This window comes from Oncorhynchus nerka, unplaced genomic scaffold, assembly GCF_034236695.1.
Source record: "Oncorhynchus nerka isolate Pitt River unplaced genomic scaffold, Oner_Uvic_2.0 unplaced_scaffold_1057, whole genome shotgun sequence".
NCBI lineage: Eukaryota > Metazoa > Chordata > Actinopteri > Salmoniformes > Salmonidae > Oncorhynchus > Oncorhynchus nerka.
Genome location: NW_027040259.1, coordinates 42,477 through 67,054, shown reverse-complemented (window position 1 = coordinate 67,054; position 24,578 = coordinate 42,477). Strand labels below are relative to the sequence as shown.

Here is a 24,578-nt window from a genome sequence, read left to right as displayed (position 1 = left end):
TTGAAAGGAAACACTTTGAAGTTTGTGGAAATGTGAAAGGAATGTTTGAGAATATAACACAATAGATCTGGTAAAAGATAATAACCGTTCTACAGAATTTTTTTGTACCATCTTTGAAATGCAAGAGAAAGGCCACAATGTATTATTCTAGACTAGGTGCAATATAGATTTTGGCCACTAGATGGCAGGAGTGTATGTGCAACGTTTTAGACTGATCCAATGAACCATTGCATATCTGTTGAAAATGTATCAAGACTGCCCAAATGTGTCTAATTTGTTCATTAATAACTTTTAATGTTCAAAATTGTGCACTCTCAAACAATAGCATGGTATTATTTCACTGTAATTGCTACTGTAAATTGGACAGTGCAGTTAGATTAACTTCACTAATTTTGGATGAAAAGCGTGCCCAAATTAAACTGCCTGCTACTTAGGCCCAGAAGCTAGGATATGCATATAATTAGTAGATTTGGATAGAAAACACTCAAGTTTCTAATGTCTGAGGATAACAGAACTCATATGGCAGGTGAAAACCTGAAGGGAAATCCAACTATTATTTTGAAAGGCTGTTTTTCCATTGAAAGCCTATCCACCATACAAAGACCCAGTTCACGATATCTATGGCTTCCTCTACATGTGGCCAGTCTTTAGGCATTGTTTCAGGCTTTTACTCTGAAAAATGAGAGAGATACAGCACTTTCAATGAGAGGCCAGCGGAAATTTCCAGCCATGAGTCCTGCGCCTTTCTTGTTTCTCCTTTTCTATTGACGAAGCTTTTGTCCGGATGAAATATTATTGATGACAAAAACAACCTTAGGATTGATTTTAAACATAGTTTGACATGTTTCTACTAACTTCTATTGTACTTTTTTGACTTTTCATCTTGATGTTGAGAGTGCGCATTGTGCCTTTGGATTTCTGAACTAAACAGCACCAACAGAACTGGGGGTTTTTGGACATAAAGAGGGACATTATCGAACATTTGTCTAACATGGAGACCTGGAAGTGCCACCAGATGAAGATCACCAAAGGTAAGTGATTAATTTTAATGCTATTTCTGACTTTTGTGAGCCCTCTCCTTGGCTGGAGAATGACTGTATGGTTTTTGTGGCTAGGTGCTGACCTAATATAATCACACCGTGTGCTTTCGCCATAAAAGCCTTTTTGAAATCTGACACAGCGGTTGCATTAAGGAGAAGTTTATCTTTAAATGTATGTTAAACACTTGTATCTTAGATCAATATTTATTATGAGTATTTCTGTCATTTGATGTGGCTCTCTGCACTTTCACAGGATGTTTGTTAGAGACAATGCATTTCTGAACATAACGCGCCAATGTAAACTGAGATTTTTGTATATGAACTTTATAGAACAAAACATACATGTATTGTGTAACATGAAGTCCTATGAGTGTCATCTGATGAAGATCATCAAAGGTTAGTGTTTAATTTAATCGCTACTTCTGACTTTTGTGAGCCCTCTCCTTGGCTGGAAAATGGCTGTATGGTTTTCTGTTACTAGGCGCAGACCTAGCATAATCGCATGGTGTGCTCTCTCTGTAAAGCCTTTTGAATTCGGACACAGAGGTTGGATTTACAAGAAGTTTATCTTTCAAATGGTGTATAATCCTTGTTTGAGGAATTTTAATTATGAGATTTTTGTTGTTTTGAATTTGGAGCCCTGCAATTTCACTGGCTGTTGCCGAGGTGGGACGCTACCGTCCCACTTGTACCAGAGAGGTTAACAAGAATTTAAACTTTCTGCCAATACCTATGTTAGCTCAACCGTCCCGTGGAAGGGACACCGATCCCGAAGAAGTTTTAATGAGTGTAGTTAGTAGGGTAATGGGGTGGTGGGTTTTAATGAGTGTAGGGTTAGTTAGTAGGGTAATGAGGTGGTGGGTTTTAATGAGTGTAGGGTCAGTTAGTTAGTAGGGTAATGAGGTGGTGGGTTTTAATGAGTGTAGGGTTAGTTAGTATGGTAATGAGGTGGTGGGTTTTAATGAGTGTAGGGTTAGTTAGTTAGTAGGGTAATGAGGTGGTGGGTTTTAATGAGTGTAGGGTTAGTTAGTAGGGTAATGAGGTGGTGGGTTTTAATGAGTGTAGGGTTAGTTAGTAGGGTAATGAGGTGGTGCGTTTTAATGAGTGTAGGGTTAGTTAGTAGGGTAATGTGGTGGTGGGTTTTAATGAGTGTAGGGTTAGTTAGTAGGGTAATGAGGTGGTGGGTTTTAATGAGTGTAGGGTTAGTTAGTTAGTAGGGTAATGAGGTGGTGGGTTTTAATGAGTGTAGGGTTAGTTAGTAGGGTAATGAGGTGGTGGGTTTTAATGAGTGTAGGGTTAGTTAGTTGGGTATTTAAAAATGTGTTCATTTTTTATTCCATTTTGTATCACAAAGTGTAATTAGTTAGAGCTAGCTATATTTTATCTATATCTATAGTTAGCTATATTTTGTTGTATTTTTCACTTTCACTTAGCTAGCGAATGCAGCTACCAGGTCCAGTTCCTGTATTGAAGTGGTGTGGAATGGATGGTGAGCAGGGGTCACTACTACCAGGTCCAGTTCCTGTATTGAAGTGGAATGGATGGTGAGCTGGGGTCACTACTACCAGGTCCATTTCCTGTATTGAAGTGGTATGGAATGGATGGTGAGCTGGGGTCACTCCTACCAGGTCCAGTTCCTGTATTGAAGTGGAATGGATGGTGAGCTGGGGTCACTACTACCAGGTCCAGTTCCTGTATTGAAGTGGTGTGGAATGGATGGTGAGCTGGGGTCACTACTACCAGGTCCAGTTCCTGTATTGAAGTGGTTTGGAATGGATGGTGAGCTGGGGTCACTACTACCAGGTCCAGTATTAGCCATCACAGCTACAGCTTCCAAGGCTACAAGGAAGAGCAGAATGTGTCTTCTGACCCGGTAGAGACGTTTTCACAATTGCTCACAGAGTTGGAGTCAAAGCGGCCTGAGACCCCAAGGATTGAAATACTGTAAGAGAATTGAAGAATGTTTTGTACAACAGGGTTTTTCCAGCATCTCCATTGAGAGAAATCTGTGCATCCAAGCAGAGGACACACTGGAAAACAGAGGTCACAGGTCAGGGATCCTTCCTCTGTTGCCAATAGGAGAAGAGGGGCAGGGCTAGGTTGATCAAGTAAAGCAGGTAGATTGAGCTACACAGCTGTATCACATTCACTATTTAACATCATTTAACCTCTCACCTCTGTTACTTATACACTAATGATTCCACATCATTCATTTCTCACTTCGACTTCTTATAAACTAATGATAACACATAATTTAACCTTTACCCTCTCCTACTGGGGCGGCAGGTAGCGTAGTGGTTAGAGCGCTGGGCAAGTAACAAAGGTTGCTAGATCGAATCCGCAAGCTGAAAATCTGTCGTTCCACCCCTGAACAAGGCAGTTAACCCACTGTTCCTAGGCCGTCATTGTCAATAAATATTTGTTCCTGACGGACTTGCTAAGTTAAATAAAGGTAAAATACTTGTACACTAATGATTCCACATTGTTTAACCTTTAAAGGGGGAAATCTACTTTTTCTATATAATGTGTTTACTTATAAATTGATATGCAACCATTGATTCTTGAAGAATATAACTACTTCAACTGTTGTACCCCATCAGAACCCAAAATATAAGCTTTGTTTTAAATTTAAACAATCACTATATAGCCTCAAAACATTGTTCAAACTATCATTTTAATATTAATGTATTCTGCAGAATAAACCCCATTACAACAACAAAAAATGTGTCACTATGTTCTATTTGAAAGGGCGAAAGTAAAGTGACAAGATATTATCCGTATGTCGACAGGCAGCCAAACCTCAGACGAGCCAGGTGATGTAGATCCATCATGGTGTCCCGGGATCCGAGGTGATGCAGTTGCGTTATGACGCAGGTGAAAACCTGCCGCTATGGGACGCGCAGGGGCGGACGGCTGAGCTGTGGTTGGTCGGTTGGGGCAGCAGCTGGTTGCTACGAACAAGCTGTAGCAACGCAGTAGTATCGACCGGACAGGCTCAGAACAGCACGATTCTTCAAAACTAGAGCGTGAGTGACTGTCACTAACTATTATCACTACGATGTATACTATTTAAAAGCGGACTTTGTCAACTAACGTTAGTTTAGTTTTTATAGTTAGCTAGTCAGGTAGACATTCCCGAATGCCATCACATTCGAGTCCCATTCGGCGCGGCTCACAGTGTGTGTGTGTGTGTGTGTGTGTGTGTGTGTGTGTGTGAGAGAGAGAGAGAGAGGGATATTTCTGGAGGCCTCCAGGCGGGGTTGGATGAAAACAGTATAGTTGAATTGTGCTGGACCGGCTGGCCAGACCGGGCTAGACCGAACGTTATGTATAGCTAACGTTAGCTTGCATCTACGTACTGTAGGCTAGTTCAGTTAGCTTAGCTCCAGTTGGTTCAGTTAGCTTAGCTCAGTTAGCTCAGCTCATTCATTGGCTCTGCAGCAAGTCTTTAGCAGCTTAAATCAAGCCCTACGCAGCAACTCACATTTGTGCTAAAACAGCCACTGACTACTAGGTAGTCACATTGTTTTCGTTGTAACTAGATATTGTTTGACTGTTGTCCTTAGATGATGAACAAGTCCTTTACTGATTTAGACGTTGCGATGTTATGATCAAGTAGTCAACTTTCCCCCGTCAACAACAAGCAGGCAGTAGCGGTCTGTCATCAGTGACATGCCAACACATTATCCGGCCTAGGGGCTTCTGATCGGGAGGCGTTTATCAGTGACACACACATATCACCATGGGCGCCTGAAATGTTAGTATAAAAAAATATATCCTGCAACTCTACACTGTTTCCTAACAGGGGGAATGGATATTTGTTTTGTTTTGTCACAATGAATTATATCACTTTTTTAATGACTAGATCACTAATCCCTGAAAATCCATTACCCAATAATTAATTGACAGGTTTGAAACCCTACCAACTCTGTGAGTCTCAAACTTCCAGACCCATTCCCTTATAATCCCCCCCACAGTGAATGATTGACAGGTTTGAAACCCTACCAACTCTGTGAGTCTCAAACTTCCCAACCCATTCCCTTATAATCCCCCCCACAGTGAATGATTGACAGGTTTGAAACCCTACCAACTCTGTGAGTCTCAAACTTCCCGACCCATTCCCTGATAATCCCTCCCACAGTGAATGATTGACCCACAGTGATCGAGGATTTCATATTTGTATTTATTTTACCTTTATTTAACTAGGCAAGTCAGTTAAGAACACATTCTTATTTTCAATGACGGCCTGGGAACGGTGGGTTAACTGCCTGTTCAGGGGCAGAACAACAGATTTGTACCTTGTCAGCTCGGGGGTTTGAACTCACAACCTTCCGGTTACAAGTCCAACGCTCTAACCACTAGGCTACCTGCTGGTTACTAGTCCAACGCTCTAACCACTAGGCTACCTGCTGGTTACTAGTCCAACGCTCTAACCACTAGGCTACCTGCTGGTTACTAGTCCAACGCTCTAACCACTAGGCTACCTGCTGGTTACTAGTCCAACGCTCTAACCACTAGGCTACCTACTGCATGATAATGAGGAAATAAAATTGTAAAAAATTGACGAATAATATTGTTTTAGCCAATAAGGATTTCAATTTTATAATTGGTAGATTAATAAAAATCTTTTTAAAATTGCACATTACATTTTCATATTTTTGTCTCACATGATCAGGGCGGCAGGGTAGCCTAGTGGTTAGAGCATTGGACTAGTAACCGGAAGGATGCAAGTTCAAACAAGGTACAAATCGGACAAGGTACAAATCTGTCGTTGTTGTTGATTCTTCACAAAAATATACAGTTTTATATCTTTATGTTTGAAGCCTGAAATGTGGCAAAAGGTCGCAAAGTTCAAGGGGGCCGAATACTTTCGCAAGGCACTGTATCACTGATCTACCTCCCTATAGACTGACTAGAGGTATCACTGATCTACCTCCCTATAGACTGACTAGAGGTATCACTGATCTACCTCCCTATAGACTGACTAGAGGTATCACTGATCTACCTCCCTATAGACTGACTAGAGGTATCACTGATCTACCTCCCTATAGACTGACTAGAGGTATCACTGATCTACCTCCCTATAGACTGACTAGAGGTATCACTGATCTACCTCCCTATAGACTGACTAGAGGTATCACTGATCTACCTCCCTATAGACTGACTAGAGGTGTCACTGATCTACCTCCTATAGACTGACTAGAGGTATCACTGATCTACCTCCCTATAGACTGACTAGAGGTATCACTGATCTACCTCCCTATAGACTGACTAGAGGTGTCACTGATCTACCTCCCTATAGACTGACTAGAGGTATCACTGATCTACCTCCCTATAGACTGACTAGAGGTGTCACTGATCTACCTCCCTATAGACTGACTAGAGGTATCACTGATCTACCTCCCTATAGACTGACTAGAGGTATCACTGATCTACCTCCCTATAGACTGACTAGAGGTGTCACTGATCTACCTCCCTATAGACTGACTAGAGGTATCACTGATCTACCTCCCTATAGACTGACTAGAGGTATCACTGATCTACCTCCCTATAGACTGACTAGAGGTGTCACTGATCTACCTCCCTATAGACTGACTAGAGGTATCACTGATCTACCTCCCTATAGAATGACTAGAGGTGTCACTGATCTACCTCCCTATAGACTGACTAGAGGCGTATACGTTGTAATTATATAATGTAAACACCTGTGTGTTGCAGGCTGATGGCGGTGAATGTATTCTCCATCTCTTCGGCTCTGGAGAACCTGAGTCGTCATGAGATGCTGTCCTGGGTCAACGACTCTCTACGACTCACCTACACCAAGGTAGAACAACTGTGTTCAGGTAACACGCACATACATTTCATTTCATTAACAATAATTGATAACTTGTAAATGCCTCATGTTGATACAACTGTATAAATGAATCACGACCTAGTCCTAATAATTGATAACTTGTAAATAATGTGTGTGTAGGTGCAGCGTATTGTCAGTTCATGGACATGTTGTTCCCTGGCTGTGTCCTGCTGAAGAAGGTGAAGTTCTCAGCCCGGCTGGAACATGAGTTCATCAAAAACTTCAAGGTCCTACAGGCCTCCTTCAAGAGAATGGGTGTAGACAAGGTACACTAACACCACTAGTCTGTCCTCCTCCATTCTACCCAGCCATCACCACTAGTCTGTCCTCCTCCATTCTACCCAGCCATCACCACTAGTCTGTCCTCCTCCATCCTACCCAGCCATCACCACTAGTCTGTCCTCCTCCATTCTACCCCAGCCATCACCACTAGTCTGTCCTCCTCCATTCTACCCCAGCCATCACCACTAGTCTGTCCTCCTCCATTCTACCCAGCCATCACCACTTGTCTGTCCTCCTCCATTCTACCCAGCCATCACCACTAGTCTGTCCTCCTCCATTCTACCCAGCCATTACCACTAGTCTGTCCTCCTCCATTCTACCCCAGCCATCACCACTAGTCTGTCCTCCTCCATTCTACCCCAGCCATCACCACTAGTCTGTCCTCCTCCATTCTACCCAGCCATCACCACTTGTCTGTCCTCCTCCATTCTACCCAGCCATCACCACTAGTCTGTCCTCCTCCATTCTACCCAGCCATCACCACTAGTCTGTCCTCCTCCATTCTACCCAGCCAATCACCACTAGTCTGTCCTCCTCCATTCCACCCAGCCATTACCACTAGTCTGTCCTCCTCCATTCTACCCCAGCCATCACCACTAGTCTGTCCTCCTCCATTCTACCCCAGCCATCACCACTAGTCTGTCCTCCTCCATTCTACCCCAGCCATCACCACTAGTCTGTCCTCCTCCATTCTACCCCAGCCATCACCACTAGTCTGTCCTCCTCCATTCTACCCAGCTATTACCACTATAGTCTGTCCTCCTCCATTCTACCCAGCTATCACCACTAGTCTGTCCTCCTCCATTCCACCCAGCCATTACCACTAGTCTGTCCTCCTCCATTCCACCCAGCCATCACCACTAGTCTGTCCTCCATTCTACCCCAGCCATCACCACTAGTCTGTCCTCCTCCATTCTACCCAGCCATTACCACTAGTCTGTCCTCCTCAATTCTACCCAGCCATCACCACTAGTCTGTCCTCCATTCTACCCCAGCCATCACCACTAGTCTGTCCTCCTCCATTCTACCCCAGCCATCACCACTAGTCTGTCCTCCTCCATTCTACCCCAGCCATCACCACTAGTCTGTCCTCCTCCATTCTACCCCAGCCATCACCACTAGTCTGTCCTCCTCCATTCTACCCAGCCATTACCACTAGTCTGTCCTCCTCAATTCTACCCAGCCATCACCACTAGTCTGTCCTCCATTCTACCCCAGCCATCACCACTAGTCTGTCCTCCTCCATTCTACCCAGCCATCACCACTAGTCTGTCCTCCTCCATTCTACCCAGCCATCACCACTAGTCTGTCCTCCTCCATTCTACCCCAGCCATCACCACTAGTCTGTCCTCCTCCATTCTACCCCAGCCATCACCACTAGTCTGTCCTCCTCCATTCTACCCAGCCATCACCACTAGTCTGTCCTCCTCCATTCTTCCCAGCCTTCACCACTAGTCTGTCCTCCTCCATTCTACCCAGCCATCACCACTAGTCTGTCCTCCTCCATTCTACCCCAGCCATCACCACTAGTCTGTCCTCCTCCATTCTACCCCAGCCATCACCACTAGTCTGTCCTCCTTCATTCCACCCAGCCATTACCACTAGTCTGTCCTCCTCCATTCTACCCCAGCCATCACCACTAGTCTGTCCTCCTCCATTCTACCCAGCCATCACCACTAGTCTGTCCTCCTCCATTCCACCCAGCCATCACCACTAGTCTGTCCTCCTCCATTCTACCTCAGCCATCACCACTAGTCTGTCCTCCTCCATTCTACCCAGCCTTCACCACTAGTCTGTCCTCTTCCAGTCTACCCAGCCAGTCACCACAAGTCTGTCCGTAATTGTCTCAACTCCTCGTCAGTGTATTCCGGCTCAAATGAATAGGGACTATGTTTGTATGTCAAATAAAATCTGTAGTCCACAATCATCTCCTTTGTCTTGATCACGTTGAGGGAGAGGTTCTTGTTCTGGCACCACATGGCCAGGTCTCTGACGTCCTCCCTATTGGCTGTCTTGTCGTTGATCAGGCCTACCACTGTCGTGTCATCGGCAAACTTAATGGTGGTGTTGGAGTCGTGCCTTGCAGTCATGAGTGAACAGGGTGTACAGGTGGGGACTGAGCACGCACCCCTGAGGTTCCCCGTGTTGAGGATCAGCGTGGCGGGCGGATGTGTTGTTACCTACCACTGGTGGGCGGATGTGTTGTTACCTACCCTTACCACTGGTGGGCGGATGTGTTGTTACCTACCACTGGTGGGCGGATGTGTTGTTACCTACCACTGGTGGGCGGATGTGTTGTTACCTACCCTTACCACTGGTGGGCGGATGTGTTGTTACCTACCACTGGTGGGCGGATGTGTTGTTACCTACCCTTACCACTGGTGGGCGGATGTGTTGTTACCTACCCTTACCACTGGTGGGCGGATGTGTTGTTACCTACCCTTACCACTGGTGGGCGGATGTGTTGTTACCTACCCTTACCACTGGTGGGCGGATGTGTTGTTACCTACCACTGGTGGGCGGATGTGTTGTTACCTACCCTTACCACTGGTGGGCAGATGTGTTGTTACCCACCACTGGTGGGCGGATGTGTTGCTACCTACCACTGGTGGGCGGATGTGTTGTTACCTACCCTTACCACTGGTGGGCGGATGTGTTGTTACCTACCACTGGTGGGCGGATGTGTTGTTACCTACCACTGGTGGGCGGATGTGTTGTTACCCACCACTGGTGGGCGGATGTGTTGTTACCCACCACTGGTGGGCGGATGTGTTGTTACCTACCACTGGTGGGCGGATGTGTTGTTACCTACCACTGGTGGGCGGATGTGTTGTTACCTACCACTGGTGGGCGGATGTGTTGTTACCCACCACTTGTGGGCGGATGTGTTGTTACCTACCCTTACCACTGGTGGGCGGATGTGTTGTTACCTACCACTGGTGGGCGGATGTGTTGTTACCTACCCTTACCACTGGTGGGCGGATGTGTTGTTACCTACCACTGGTGGGCGGATGTGTTGTTACCTACCCTTACCACTGGTGGGCGGATGTGTTGTTACCCACCACTGGTGGGCGGATGTGTTGTTACCTACCCTTACCACTGGTGGGCGGATGTGTTGTTACCTACCACTGGTGGGCGGATGTGTTGTTACCTACCCTTACCACTGGTGGGCGGATGTGTTGTTACCTACCACTGGTGGGCGGATGTGTTGTTACCTACCCTTACCACTGGTGGGCGGATGTGTTGTTACCTACCCTTACCACTGGTGGGCGGATGTGTTGTTACCCACCACTGGTGGGCGGATGTGTTGTTACCCACCACTGGTGGGCGGATGTGTTGTTACCCACCACTGGTGGGCGGATGTGTTGTTACCTACCCTTACCACTGGTGGGCGGATGTGTTGTTACCTACCCTTACCACTGGTGGGCGGATGTGTTGTTACCTACCCTTACCACTGGTGGGCGGATGTGTTGTTACCCACCACTGGTGGGCGGATGTGTTGTTACCCACCACTGGTGGGCGGATGTGTTGTTACCCACCACTGGTGGGCGGATGTGTTGTTACCTACCCTTACCACTGGTGGGCGGATGTGTTGTTACCTACCCTTACCACTGGTGGGCGGATGTGTTGTTACCTACCCTTACCACTGGTGGGCGGATGTGTTGTTACCTACCACTGGTGGGCGGATGTGTTGTTACCTACCACTGGTGGGCGGATGTGTTGTTACCTACCACTGGTGGGCGGATGTGTTGTTACCTACCACTGGTGGGCGGATGTGTTGTTACCTACCCTTACCACTGGTGGGCGGATGTGTTGTTACCTACCCTTACCACTGGTGGGCGGATGTGTTGTTACCTACCCTTACCACTGGTGGGCGGATGTGTTGTTACCTACCCTTACCACTGGTGGGCGGATGTGTTGTTACCCACCACTGGTGGGCGGATGTGTTGTTACCCACCACTGGTGGGCGGATGTGTTGTTACCTACCACTGGTGGGCGGATGTGTTGTTACCTACCACTGGTGGGCGGATGTGTTGTTACCTACCACTGGTGGGCGGCCCGTCAGGAAGTCCAGCAGCCATTGTTGTTATGATTTTCAACTTCAGCGCCAAGTATAGGCGCTTCTCGTTGTCGTCATCAACTCAACTACCCCCACAGATTATCAGAGGATGCTGATTGGTGCAGCCATATCGTGGAGGGAGAGGGAGGGGCTTAAACAGTTTGAATCGTGGCCAGACTGTATCCGTGTAGCCAAAACACAATGTACAGTTTGGGATGTTTTCAGACCCCTTTCCATTTTCCAAATTTTGTTACGTTACAACCTTTTTCTAAAATGGATAAAATATTTTTTTCCCCTCAATCCACACACAATACCCCAGAATGACATCACAATACCCCAGAATGACATCACAATACCCCAGAATGACATCACAATACCCCAGAATGACATCACAATACCCCCAGAATGACATCACAATACCCCATAATGACATCACAATACCCCAGAATGACATCACAATACCCCCAGAATGACATCACAATACCCCCAGAATGACATCACAATACCCCCAGAATGACATCACAATACCCCAGAATGACATCACAATACCCCCAGAATGACATCACAATACCCCAGAATGACATCACAATACCCCATAATGACATCACAATACCCCAGAATGACATCACAATACCCCCAGAATGACATCACAATACCCCCGCAGAATGACATCACAATACCCCAGAATGACATCACAATACCCCAGAATGACATCACAATACCCCCAGAATGACATCACAATACCCTAGAATGACATCACAATACCCCCAGAATGACATCACAATACCCCAGAATGACATCACAATACCCCCAGAATGACATCACAATACCCCAGAATGACATCACAATACCCCAGAATGACATCACAATACCCCAGAATGACATCACAATACCCCCATAATGACATCACAATACCCCAGAATGACATCACAATACCCCCAGAATGACATCACAATACCCCAGAATGACATCACAATACCCCCAGAATGACATCACAATACCCCAGAATGACATCACAATACTCCAGAATGACATCACAATACCCCAGAATGACATACCCCAGAATGACATCACAATACCCCAGAATGACATCACAATACCCCCAGAATGACATCACAATACCCCAGAATGACATCACAATACCCCAGAATGACATCACAATACCCCAGAATGACATCACAATACCCCATAACCAGAATGCCCATAACCAGAATGACATCACAATACCCCAGAATGACATCACAATACCCCCAGAATGACATCACAATACCCCAGAATGACATCACAATACCCCAGAATGACATCACAATACCCCAGAATGACATCACAATACCCCATAACCAGAATGACATCACAATACCCCAGAATGACATCACAATACCCCAGAATGACATCACAATACCCCCAGAATGACATCACAATACCCCAGAATGACATCACAATACCCCAGAATGACATCACAATACCCCCAGAATGACATCACAATACACCCAGAATGACATCACAATACCCCAGAATGACATCACAATACCCCCATAATGACATCACAATACCCCGTAATGACATCACAATACCCCCAGAATGACATCACAATACCCCAGAATGACATCACAATACCCCGTAATGACATCACAATACCCCCAGAATGACATCACAATACCCCAGAATGACATCACAATACCCCAGACATCACAATACCCCAGAATGACATCACAATACCCCAGAATGACATCACAATACCCCCAGAATGACATCACAATACCCCCAGAATGACATCACAATACCCCAGAATGACATCACAATACCCCAGAATGACATCACAATACCCCCAGAATGACATCACAATACCCCATAATGACATCACAATACCCCAGAATGACATCACAATACCCCCCAGAATGACATCACAATACCCCCATAATGACATCACAATACCCCAGAATGACATCACAATACCCCCAGAATGACATCACAATACCCCAGAATGACATCACAATACCCCATAATGACATCACAATACCCCAGAATGACATCACAATACCCCCAGAATGACATCACAATACCCCGCAGAATGACATCACAATACCCCCAGAATGACATCACAATACCCCAGAATGACATCACAATACCCCCAGAATGACATCACAATACCCTAGAATGACATCACAATACCCCCAGAATGACATCACAATACCCCAGAATGACATCACAATACCCCCAGAATGACATCACAATACCCCAGAATGACATCACAATGACCCCAGAATGACATCACAATACCCCAGAATGACATCACAATACCCCATAATGACATCACAATACCCCAGAATGACATCACAATACCCCCAGAATGACATCACAATACCCCAGAATGACATCACAATACCCCAGAATGACATCACAATACTCCAGAATGACATCACAATACCCCAGAATGACATCACAATACCCCAGAATGACATCACAATACCCCAGAATGACATCACAATACCCCCAGAATGACATCACAATACCCCAGAATGACATCACAATACCCCCAGAATGACATCACAATACCCCAGAATGACATCACAATACCCCAGAATGACATCACAATACCCCAGAATGACATCACAATACCCCATAACCAGAATGCCCATAACCAGAATGACATCACAATACCCCAGAATGACATCACAATACCCCCAGAATGACATCACAATACCCCAGAATGACATCACAATACCCCAGAATGACATCACAATACCCCATAACCAGAATGACATCACAATACCCCAGAATGACATCACAATACCCCCAGAATGACATCACAATACCCCCAGAATGACATCACAATACCCCAGAATGACATCACAATACCCCAGAATGACATCACAATACCCCCAGAATGACATCACAATACACCCAGAATGACATCACAATACCCCAGAATGACATCACAATACCCCCATAATGACATCACAATACCCCGTAATGACATCACAATACCCCCAGAATGACATCACAATACCCCCAGAATGACATCACAATACCCCGTAATGACATCACAATACCCCCAGAATGACATCACAATACCCCAGAATGACATCACAATACCCCAGAATGACATCACAATACCCCAGAATGACATCACAATACCCCAGAATGACATCACAATACCCCAGAATGACATCACAATACCCCAGAATGACATCACAATACCTCCAGAATGACATCACAATACCCCCATAATGACATCACAATACCCCGTAATGACATCACAATACCCCCAGAATGACATCACAATACCCCAGAATGACATCACAATACCCCCGTAATGACATCACAATACCCCGTAATGACATCACAATACCCCCAGAATGACATCACAATACCCCCATAATGACATCACAATACCCCCAGAATGACATCACAATACCCCATAATGACATCACAATACCCCAGAATGACATCACAATACCCCAGAATGACATCACAATACCCCCAGAATGACATCACAATACCCCAGAATGACATCACAATACCCCCAGAATGACATCACAATACCCCAGAATGACATCACAATACCCCCAGAATGACATCACAATACCCCAGAATGACATCACAATACCCCCAGAATGACAAAGCAAAAACACGTTTTTAGAAATGTTTGCAAAAAATAAAAACAAAAATACCTTATTTAGTATTCAGACCCTTTCCTATGAGACTCGAAATTGAGCTCAGGTGCATCCTGTTTCCATTGATCATCCTTGAGATGTTTCTACAATCAATTGATTGGACATGATTTGGAAAGGCACACACCTGTCAATATTAGGTCCCACAGTTGACAGTGCATGTCAGAGCAAAAACCAAGCCTTGAGGTCGAATGAATTGTCCGTAGAGCTCGGAGACAGGATTGTGTCGAGGCACAGATCTGGGGAAGGGTACCAAGACATTTCTGCAGCATTGAAGGTCCCCAAGAACACAGTGGCCTCCATCATTCTGCAGCATTGAAGGTCCCCAAGAACACAGTGGCCTCCATCATTCTGCAGCATTGAAGGTCCCCAAGAACACAGTGGCCTCCATCATTCTGCAGCATTGAAGGTCCCCAAGAACACAGTGGCCTCCATCATTCTGCAGCATTGAAGGTCCCCAAGAACACAGTGGCCTCCATCATTCTGAAGCATTGAAGGTCCCCAAGAACACAGTGGCCTCCATCATTCTTAAATGGAAGAAGTTTGGAACCACCAAGACTCTTCATAGAGCTGGCTGCCCAGTCAAACTGAGCAATCGGGGGAGAAGGGCCTGGGGACCTCCCTGACCAAGAACCCGATGGACACTGACAGAGTCCTAGAGTTCCTCTGTGGAGATGGGAGAACCTTCCAGAAGGACAACCATCTCTGCAGCACTCCACCAATCAGGCCTTTAAGGTAGAGTGGCCAGACGGAATCCACTCCTCAGGAAAAGGCACATGACAGCCCGCTTGGAATTTTCCAAAAGGCACCTAAACGACTCTCAGAAACAAGATTGAACTCTTTGGCCTGAATGCCAAGTCTGGAGGAAACCTAGCACCATCCCTACGGTGAAGCAGCATCATGCTGTATGGATGTTGTTCAGGGACTGGGAGACTAGTGAAGCATGGTGGGGGCAGCATCATGCTGTGGGGATGTTGTTCAGCGGCAGGGACTGGGAGACTAGTGAAGCATGGTGGTGGCAGCATCATGCTGTGGGGATGTTGTTCAGCTGCAGGGACTGGGAGACTAGTGAAGCATGGTGGTGGCAGCATCATGCTGTGGGGATGTTGTTCAGCGGCAGGGACTGGGAGACTAGTAAAGCATGGTGGTGGCATCATGCTGTGGGGATGTTGTTCAGCTGCAGGGACTGGGAGACTAGTGAAGCATGGTGGTGGCAGCATCATGCTGTGGGGATGTTGTTCAGCTGCAGGGACTGGGAGACTAGTGAAGCATGGTGGTGGCAGCATCATGCTGTCGGGATGTTATTCAGCTGCAGGACTGGGAGACTAGTGAAGCATGGTGGTGGCAGCATCATGCTGTGGGGATGTTGTTCAGCGGCAGGGACTGGGAGACTAGTAAAGCATGGTGGTGGCAGCATCATGCTGTGGGGATGTTGTTCAGCTGCAGGGACTGGGAGACTAGTGAAGCATGGTGGTGGCAGCATCATGCTGTGGGGATGTTGTTCAGCTGCAGGGACTGGGAGACTAGTGAAGCATGGTGGTGGCAGCATCATGCTGTATGGATGTTGTTCAGGGACTGGGAGACTAGTGAAGCATGGTGGTGGCAGCATCATGCTGTGGGGATGTTGTTCAGCGGCAGGGACTGGGAGACTAGTGAAGCATGGTGGTGGCAGCATCATGCTGTATGGATGTTGTTCAGGGACTGGGAGACTAGTGAAGCATGGTGGTGGCAGCATCATGCTATGGGGATGTTGTTCAGCTGCAGGGACTGGGAGAGCATAGTACAGAGATCCTTGATGAAAACCTGCTCCAGAGCGCTCAGGATCTCAGACTGGAGGTGAAGGTTCACCTTCCAACAGGACAACGACCCTAAGCACACAGCCAAGACAACACAGGAGTGGCTTCGGGACAAGTCTCTGATTGTCCGGACTTGAACTTGATCGAACATCTCTGGAGAGACCTGAAAATATCTGTGCAGCGACGCTCCCCATTCAACCTGACAGGTTGAAAGGATCTGCAGAGAAGAATGGGAGAAACTCCCCAAATACAGGTGTGCCAAGCTTGTGGCGTCATACCCAAGACTTGAGGCTGTAATCGCTGCCAAAGGTGCTTCAACAAAGTACTGAGTAAAGCGTATATATTTTGTTTGTTTTGTGAGTAAAAAATTCAAAAAAGCGTTTTTGAGGCTGTAACGTAACACAATGTGGCATAAGTCAAAGGGTCTGAATACTTTCCTAATGCACTAAGCTCACAAGATCAAGATGGTTTGTAGGTATACACATGTAGGTATACACATAAGCTTGTTTTACTTCATTTTTGTTTGAATCCAAGATCTCCCACCCCTCTCCCAGTAGAGAGGCTGGTGAAGGGTTAAAGTCTGTCTCAGACCATCCCAGTAGAGAGGCTGGTGAAGGGTTAAAGTCTGTCTCAGACCATCCCAGTAGAGAGGCTGGTGAAGGGTTAAAGTCTGTCTCAGACCATCCCAGTAGAGAGGCTGGTGAAGGGTTAAAGTCTGTGTCAGACCATCCCAGTAGAGAGGCTGGTGAAGGGTTAAAGTCCCTGTCTGTCTCAGACCATCCCAGTAGAGAGGCTGGTGAAGGGTTAAAGTCTGTCTCAGACCATCCCAGTAGAGAGGCTGGTGAAGGGTTAAAGTCTGTGTCAGACCATCCCAGTAGAGAGGCTGGTGAAGGGTTAAAGTCTGTCTCAGACCATCCCAGTAGAGAGGCTGGTGAAGGGTTAAAGTCTGTCTCAGACCATCCCAGTAGAGAGGCTGGTGAAGGGTTAAAGTCTGTCTCAGACCATCCCAGTAGAGAGGCTGGTGAAGGGTTAAAGTCTGTCTCAGACCATCCCAGTAGAGAGGCTGGTGAAGGGTTAAAGTCTGTGTCAGACCATCCCAGTAGAGAGGCTGGTGAAGGTTAAAGTCCCTGTCTGTCTCAGACCATCCCAGTAGAGGCTGGTGAAGGGTTAAAGTCCCTGTCTGTCTCAGACCATCCCAGTAGAGAGGCTGGTGAAGGGTTAAAGTCTGTCTCAGACCATCCCAGTAGAGAGGCTGGTGAAGGGTTAAAGTCTGTCTCAGAACATCCCAGTAGAGAGGCTGGTGAAGGGTTAAAGTCTGTCTCAGACCATCCCAGTAGAGGCTGGTGAAGGGTGAATAAAGTATCTCTCTGTCTCTCTGTCTCAGACCATCCCAGTAGAGAGGCTGGTGAAGGGTGAATAAAGTATCTCTGTCTCTCTGTCTCAGACCATCCCAGTAGAGGCTGGTGAAGGGTTAAAGTCTGTCTCAGACCATCCCAGTAGAGGCTGGTGAAGGGTTAAGTCTGTCTCAGACCATCCCAGTAGAGGCTGGTGAAGGGTTAAAGTCTGTCTCAGACCATCCCAGTAGAGAGGCTGGTGAAGGGTTAAAGTCTGTCTCAGACCATCCCAGTAGAGGCTGGTGAAGGGTTAAAGTCCCTGTCTGTCTCAGACCATCCCAGTAGAGAGGCTGGTGAAGGGTTAAAGTCTGTCTCAGACCATCCCAGTAGAGAGGCTGGTGAAGGGTTAAAGTCTGTCTCAGACCATCCCAGTAGAGAGGCTGGTGAAGGGTTAAAGTCTGTCTCAGACCATCCCAGTAGAGAGGCTGGTGAAGGGTTAAAGTCTGTCTCAGACCATCCCAGTAGAGAGGCTGGTGAAGGGTTAAAGTCTGTCTCAGACCATCCCAGTAGAGAGGCTGGTGAAGGGTTAAAGTCTGTCTCAGACCATCCCAGTAGAGAGGCTGGTGAAGGGTTAAAGTCCCTGTCTGTCTCAGACCATCCCAGTAGAGAGGCTGGTGAAGGGTTAAGTCTGTCTCAGACCATCCCAGTAGAGGCTGGTGAAGGGTGAATAAAGTATCTCAATTCAAGGGCTTTATTGGCATGGGAAACATGTGTTGATATTACATTTACATACATTTAAGTCATTTAGCAGACGCTCTTATCCAGAGCGACTTACAAATTGAGAGAGAGAGGAGCGGGGTGACGTGAGAGAACTTGGGAAGGTTGAACACCAGACGGGCTGCGGCGTTCTGGATGAGTTGTAGGGTTTAATGGCACAGGCAGGGAGCCCAGCCAACAGCGAGTTGCAGTAATCCAGACGGGAGATGACGATATTGCCAAAGCAAGTGAGGTAGATAATATATAAAGTGAAATAAACTATAAAAATTAAACAGTAAACATACAGAAGTTTCAAATCAATAAAGACATTACAAATGTCATATATATATATACAGTGTTTTAACAATGTACAAATGGTTAAAGGACACAAGATAAAATAAATAAACATAAATATGGGTTGTATTTACAATGGTGTTTGTTCTTCACTGGTTGCCCTTTTCTCGTGGCAACAGGTCACAATCTTGCTGCTGTGATGTCACACTGTGGAATTTCACCCAGTAGATATGGGAGTTTCAAAATTGGATTTGTTTTCGAATTCTTTGTGGATCTGTGTAATCTGAGGGAAATATGTCTCTCTAATATGGTCATACATTGGGCAGGAGGTTAGGAAGTGCAGCTCAGTTTCCACATCATTTTGTGGGCATTGAGCACATAGCCTGTCTTCTCTTGAGAGCCATGTCTGCCTACGGCGGCCTTTCTCAATAGCAAGGCTATGCTCACTAAGTCTGTACATAGTCAAAGCTTTCCTTAATTTTGGGTCAGTCACAGTGGTCAGGTATTCTGCCACTGTGTACTCTCTGTTTAGGGCCAAATAGCATTCTAGTTTGCTCGGTTTTTTTTGTTAATACTTTCCAATGTGTCAAGTAATTATCTTTTTGTTTTCTCATGATTTGGTTGGGTCTAATATCTCTCTGTCTCAGATCATCCCAGTAGAGAGACTAGTGAAGGGTTAAAGTATCTGTCTCTCTGTCTCAGACCATCCCAGTAGAGAGGCTGTCTCTCTGTCTCAGACCATCCCAGTAGAGAGGCTGGTGAAGGGTGAATAAAGTATCTCTCTGTCTCTCTGTCTCAGACCATCCCAGTAGAGAGGCTGGTGAAGGGTGAATAAAGTATCTCTCTGTCTCTCTGTCTCAGACCATCCCAGTAGAGAAGGGTGAATAAAGTATCTCTCTGTCTCAGACCATCCCAGTAGAGGCTGGTGAAGGGTGAATAAAGTATCTCTCTCTCTGTCTCAGACCATCCCAGTAGAGGCTGGTGAAGGGTGAATAAAGTATCTCTCTGTCTCTCTGTCTCAGACCATCCCAGTAGAGGCTGGTGAAGGGTGAATAAAGTATCTCTCTGTCTCTCTGTCTCAGACCATCCCAGTAGAGGCTGGTGAAGGGTGAATAAAGTATCTCTCTGTCTCTGTCTCAGACCATCCCAGTAGAGGGCTGGTGAAGGGTGAATAAAGTATCTCTCTGTCTGTCTCAGACCATCCCAGTAGAGGCTGGTGAAGGGTGAATAAAGTATCTCTCTGTCTCAGACCATCCCAGTAGAGGCTGGTGAAGGGTGAATAAAGTATCTCTCTGTCTCTCTGTCTCAGACCATCCCAGTAGAGGCTGGTGAAGGGGTGAATAAAGTATCTCTCTGTCTCTCTGTCTCAGACCATCCCAGTAGAGGCTGGTGAAGGGTGAATAAAGTATCTCTCTGTCTCTCTGTCTCAGACCATCCCAGTAGAGGCTGGTGAAGGGTGAATAAAGTATCTCTCTGTCTCAGACCATCCCAGTAGAGGCTGGTGAAGGGTGAATAAAGTATCTCTGTCTCAGACCATCCCAGTAGAAGGCTGGTGAAGGGTGAATAAAGTATCTCTCTGTCTCAGACCATCCCAGTAGAGGCTGGTGAAGGGTGAATAAAGTATCTCTCTGTCTCTCTGTCTCAGACCATCCCAGTAGAGAGGCTGGTGAAGGGTGAATAAAGTATCTCTCTGTCTCTCTGTCTCAGACCATCCCAGTAGAGAGGCTGGTGAAGGGTGAATAAAGTATCTCTCTGTCTCTCTGTCTCAGACCATCCCAGTAGAGGCTGGTGAAGGGTGAATAAAGTATCTGTCTCAGACCATCCCAGTAGAGGCTGGTGAAGGGTGAATAAGAGTATCTCTCTGTCTCTCTGTCTCAGACCATCCCAGTAGAGAGGCTGGTGAAGGGTGAATAAAGTATCTCTGTCTCTCTGTCTCAGACCATCCCAGTAGAGGCTGGTGAAGGGTGAATAAAGTATCTCTGTCTCTCTGTCTCAGACCATCCCAGTAGAGGCTGGTGAAGGGTGAATAAAGTATCTCTCTGTCTCAGACCATCCCTGTAGAGGCTGGTGAAGGGTGAATAAAGTATCTCTCTGTCTCAGACCATCCCAGTAGAGGCTGGTGAAGGGTGAATAAAGTATCTCTGTCTCTCTGTCTCAGACCATCCCAGTAGAGGCTGGTGAAGGGGTGAATAAAGTATCTCTGTCTCTCTGTCTCAGATCCCATCTGGTGAAGGGTGAATAAAGTATCTCTCTGTCTCAGACCATCCCAGTAGAGGCTGGTGAAGGGTGAATAAAGTATCTCTCTGTCTCTCTGTCTCAGACCATCCCAGTAGAGGCTGGTGAAGGGTGAATAAAGTATCTCTCTGTCTCAGACCATCCCAGTAGAGGCTGGTGAAGGGTGAATAAAGTATCTCTGTCTCTCTGTCTCAGATCATCCCAGTAGAGGCTGGTGAAGGGAGGTTTCAGGATAACTTTGAGTTCATCCAGTGGTTTAAGAAGTTTTTGATGCCAACTACGATGGGAAGGAGTATGACCCTGTGGCCCACGCCAGGGGCAGGAGGGCGCCCCTCACCCAACCCAGGTACAAACACACCCTCTTATCATATCACCTCCTCTACTACATCATAATGTCCTCACCCAGCCCAGGTACACACCTCCTCTGCTACATCATCATGTCTTCACCCAGCCCAGGTACACACCTCCTCTGCTACATCATCATGTCCTCACCCAGCCCAGGTACACACCTCCTCTGCTACATCATCATGTCCTCACCCAGCCCAGGTACACACCTCCTCTGCTACATCATCATGTCCTCACCCAGCCCAGGTACACACCTCCTCTGCTACATCATCATGTCCCCCCACCCAGCCCAGGTACACACCTCCTCTGCTACATCATCATGTCTTCACCCAGCCCAGGTACACACCTCCTCTGCTACATTATCATGTCCTCACCCAGCCCAGGTACACACCTCCTCTGCTACATCATCATGTCCTCACCCAACCCAGGTACACACCTCCTCTGCTACATCATCATGTCCTCACCCAACCCAGGTACACACCTCCTCTGCTACATCATCATGTCCTCACCCAGCCCAGGTACACACCTCCTCTGCTACATCATTATCATCATGTCCTCACCCAGCCCAGGTACACACCTCCTCTGCTACATCATCATCCCCTCACCCAGCCCAGGTACACACCTCCTCTGCTACATCATCATGTCCTCACCCAACCCAGGTACACACCTCCTCTGCTACATCATCATGTCCTCACCCAACCCAGGTACACACCTCCTCTGCTACATCATCATGTCCTCACCAGGTCATCTCATTTCCACAAACCCAAATGACCCTCCTCTTCCTCCACCCCATGTAAAAGTGATCCATCCTGCCTGTGTTCATGTGCTGCTATAAAGGGTTTTGACTTTGTTTTCTCCCTCTACGGTATGAAACAGGTGCTTTGTTTTCTTCCTCTACGGTCTGAAACAGGTGCTTTGTTTTCTCCCTCTACGGTCTGAAACAGGTGCTTTGTTTTCTTCCTCTACGGTATGAAACAGGTGCTTTGTTTTCTTCCTCTACGGTCTGAAACAGGTGCTTTGTTTTCTTCCTCTACGGTCTGAAACAGGTGCTTTGTTTTCTTCCTCTACGGTCTGAAACAGGTGCTTTGTTTTCTTCCTCTACGGTATGAAACAGGTGCTTTGTTTTCTCCCTCTACGGTCTGAAACAGGTGCTTTGTTTTCCTGTGTTTGTTTGAACTTTTAGCAAGTAGTTTTTTCAGGTTATTATAGTAGAACTGATGTAGGTAGCTGTTGATTGGGTGCTAGTGAGAGTGGTTAAGATTGGTTGTGTGTCCAGGCCCCCAGAGGACGTCTCCCACGGCGACCAAGACATTCCACGCCCCCCCGAGGCAGATACAGTCCGCCCCCATCCGCAGGGCGATGCCCACCAGAGCGTCAGACGCTGAGATACTAGAACTGAACCAGCAGGTACACACACACACACACACACACACACACACAGAAATACAAACATGAAAATAAGAATTCTTATCAAAGAAGTACCTAATTTATTCTCTTTATATTTTTATTTCTAAATGTTTGATTTACAGTGCCTTCGGGAAAGTGTTATGTTACATCCTTATTCTAAAATGTATTTTAAAAATCCTCAATCTACACACAATACTCCATAATGACAAAGCGAAAACTGTTTTTTAGAAAATGTATTACAAATACAAAACAGAAATACCTTATTTTCATAAATATTCAGACCCTTTACTATGAGACTTGAAATGGATCTCCGGTGCATCCGGTTTCCCATTGATCATCCTTGAGATGTGGTTGGAGTCCACCTGTGTTCAATTCAATTGATTGGACATGATCTGGAAAGGCACAGACCTGTCTTAAATGGAAGAGGTTTGGAAACACCAAGACTCTTCTTAGAGCTGGCCTCCCAGGCCAAACTGAGCAATCGGGGGAGGTCCTGCAGCACTCCACTAATCAGGCCTTTATGGTAGAGTGGCCAGACTAAAGCCGCTCCTCAGTAAAAGGCACATGACAGCCCGCTTGGAGTTTACCAAAAGGCATCTAAACGACTCTCAGAAACAAGATTCTCTGGTCTGATGAAACCAAGATTGAACTCTGTGCTGAATGCCAAGTGTCACATCTGGAGGAAACCAGGAACCATCTCTATCTCTGTTGTGGAGATGTTTTTCAGCGGCAGGGACTGGGAGACTAGTCAGGATCGAGGGAAAGATGAACAGAGCGATCCTTGATGACAACCTACTCCAGAGGACCTCAGACTGGGGCGACGGTTCACCTTCCAACAGGACAACGACCCTATGCACACAGCAAAGACAACACAGGAGTGGCTTCGGGACACGTATCTGAATGTCCTTGAGTGACCCAGCCAGAGCCCGGAGTTAAACCCAATCGAACCTTTCTGGATAGACCTGAAAATAGCTGTGCAGCAAAGTTCCCCATCCAACCTGACAGATTGAAAGGATCTGCAGAGAAGAATGGGAGAAACTCCCCAAATACAGGTGTGCCAAGCTTGTAGCGTCATACCCAAGACTTGAGGCTGTATTCGCTGCCAAAGGTGCTTCAACGAATTGCTGAGTAGGGTCTGAATACCTTTGTAACTGTGATATTTACTCTCCACCTACCTCCACCTCCTCCTACCCCTCTCTCCACCTATCGACCTCCTACCCCTACTCTCTCCACCTACCTACCTCCTACCCCTCTCTCTCCACCCACCTGCCTCTCCCTCCCCTACCTGCCTCTCCCCTCCACCCTACCTGCCTCCCTCCACCTACCTGCCTCTCCCCACCCCACCAGCCTCTCCCTCCACCTACTTGCCTCTCCCTCCACCTACCTGCCTCTCCCTCCACCTACCTGCCTCTCCCTCTACCCACCTACCTGCCTCTCCTCCACCCACCTACCTGCCTCTCCCTCCACCCTACCTACCTCTCCCTCCACCCACCTACCTGCC

The 24,578-nt window shown here is 46.8% G+C and overlaps 1 pseudogene; it reads left to right on the top strand.

Annotated features, from left to right (window-relative positions):
• Nucleotides 1-23,133, top strand: part of LOC135570185 (microtubule-associated protein RP/EB family member 3-like) — a 29,263-nt pseudogene extending 6,130 nt beyond the window's left edge.
• Nucleotides 23,134-24,578: the final 1,445 nt, after the last annotated feature.